General features: G+C 58.0%; 1 non-coding gene across 1 annotated transcript in view; it reads right to left on the minus strand.

Moving 5' to 3' along the window:
- The window catches only part of LOC124773844, a 1,923-nt gene extending 936 nt beyond the window's left edge, over nt 1-987 (minus strand). Inside the window, exon 1 of the ribosomal RNA XR_007014946.1 lies at nt 1-987. This exon is cut by the window's left edge and continues 936 nt beyond it. This is a non-coding gene — a ribosomal RNA (small subunit ribosomal RNA).
- Between the last annotated feature and the right edge of the window lie 1,513 nt (nt 988-2,500).

Genomic DNA, 2,500 nt, shown 5'->3' on the forward strand with positions numbered 1-2,500 from the left:
CAATACGAATGCCCCCGCCTGTCCCTATTAATCATTACCTCGGGTTCCGAAAACCAACAAAATAGAACCGAGGTCCTATTCCATTATTCCATGCACACAGTATTCAGGCGGGCTTGCCTGCTTTAAGCACTCTAATTTGTTCAAAGTAAACGTGCCGGCCCACCGAGACACTCAATAAAGAGCACCCTGGTAGGATTTCAACGGGGTCCGCCTCGGGACGCACGAGCACGCACGAGGCGGTCGCACGCCTTCAGCTCGCCCCACCGGCAGGACGTCCCACGATACATGCCAGTTAAACACCGACGGGCGGTGAACCAACAGCGTGGGACACAAATCCAACTACGAGCTTTTTAACCGCAACAACTTTAATATACGCTATTGGAGCTGGAATTACCGCGGCTGCTGGCACCAGACTTGCCCTCCAATAGATACTCGTTAAAGGATTTAAAGTGTACTCATTCCGATTACGGGGCCTCGGATGAGTCCCGTATCGTTATTTTTCGTCACTACCTCCCCGTGCCGGGAGTGGGTAATTTGCGCGCCTGCTGCCTTCCTTGGATGTGGTAGCCGTTTCTCAGCTCCCTCTCCGGAATCGAACCCTGATTCCCCGTTACCCGTTACAACCATGGTAGGCGCAGAACCTACCATCGACAGTTGATAAGGCAGACATTTGAAAGATGCGTCGCCGGTACGAGGACCGTGCGATCAGCCCAAAGTTATTCAGAGTCACCAAGGCAAACGGACCGGACGAGCCGACCGATTGGTTTTGATCTAATAAAAGCGTCCCTTCCATCTCTGGTCGGGACTCTGTTTGCATGTATTAGCTCTAGAATTACCACAGTTATCCAAGTAACGTGGGTACGATCTAAGGAACCATAACTGATTTAATGAGCCATTCGCGGTTTCACCTTAATGCGGCTTGTACTGAGACATGCATGGCTTAATCTTTGAGACAAGCATATGACTACTGGCAGGATCAACCAGGGAGCTGCGTCAACTAGAGCTGAGCAGCCGGCCGCCGGGAGTGTGTCCCGGGGGCCCGCGCGAACACGCAAGCGTCCGCTCAATCATTCTGCAAACAGGAGGAGGCTGAGCTCCCCTGCACAATACACCTCGAAACCCTCTCAGGTCCCGGCGGCGCGCAGCGCCGTCCCAAGTACTTGGTCGGGTTCGAGAGAGGCGCAATCGCCCGGAGTTAGGCGAGTAGACGCTTTCGGTGCGACCACCCGTGCTCCCAACTGAGCTTGCCGCTGCCGACAGAGGCCCGGGAGCGTGCTGTCGTGGCATTGCCGGCGGGAGACAACACGCGCCACCTACGGTGACCGGCAGCTCCAACGCCAGCGCCACAGAAGGACAAAAGCCCCACTTGGGTGCCGAAGCGAACTCTCCCAGCACAGCGCACGCGCCAACACATCCGCACAGCTGCGATACAAACCACCAGCGAGAACCGCTGGGGCGACCGAGCAGCAGACGGCGTCGCGGCGCCGAGCGCCGGGCGGCGGCGCATCCTCAACGCACACAGTCCCTCAATCGGACCAGCACACTGAAGATGTCCACCGCGCTTCGCACCGGGCCCGCGAGGACCTACTTTGGCCGCACGGCGCCGCGCGCAGGGTGCGCCGGCGCGCAGCTGCGACGCCTGCCGCGTCCGTCGGCCGGCGCGCCTGCCACTGGCCGCCCCCCACCAGCCGGCTGTAGCGCGTGCGCCCACGCACCGCGCGGCCAGCACGCCGGGAGGCGCCCCCTCACCGGCCGGGGACGGTCCCACCCAGCCACCGCCGCGTATCGCTTCACACCCAGATGCCGTTCAGTTTCGTCGGCATGGTGGGTATCGCTGGAACAACCGGTTAGTACCTCAACCTATCGTCGCCATCACCGATTCACCCCTAGCGAGAACAACCGCACCACAACAGGTTACCATTTGTTCATTTGCGTAACTTCACCAGAAAACGCAGGCGTCCATCGCCATTTGCAACTTCAACGATTATTGCATGCCTGTGTCAGGTGTCACGCCACACTACGTCTGCCCACATACACGCAACAAAATGTGCACGCCTAGACAATACGTGGAAGGTGGCCCCCGTACGTATGCGATGTCCATTGCTCGAACGACTGTCAACCGGCCTCTGTAGCATGTCGCAGATATGGAACGCGGTGCACCATGCCATCACGGTGTGTGAGGAGAGACGACTAGGTCCGAATACATCAACAGACAGCTCATGCTGATCGCCATCCACGGCGTCCGTTCCTCCCACACGTCTCTATGGCGTACCACACTGCAATCCAGCTCTCATAGGGAGACGACACGTAGCTGCGTGCACAATATTTGCACTGTATGGTCCGCCGTTTTTTGGGCGCAGTCGTTGTGCGGTCACACATGTGCCACGATGTATCATTCAGTACATAAGGACGAATGTGCAGTACAGATTGTGGTTCACGCGTACGACATCAGCGGACAGTTGACACAGGCCGCACCACAACGTAGCCTGAGTACGTCGCA

This window comes from Schistocerca piceifrons, unplaced genomic scaffold (assembly GCF_021461385.2).
Source record: "Schistocerca piceifrons isolate TAMUIC-IGC-003096 unplaced genomic scaffold, iqSchPice1.1 HiC_scaffold_957, whole genome shotgun sequence".
Taxonomy (NCBI): domain Eukaryota; kingdom Metazoa; phylum Arthropoda; class Insecta; order Orthoptera; family Acrididae; genus Schistocerca; species Schistocerca piceifrons.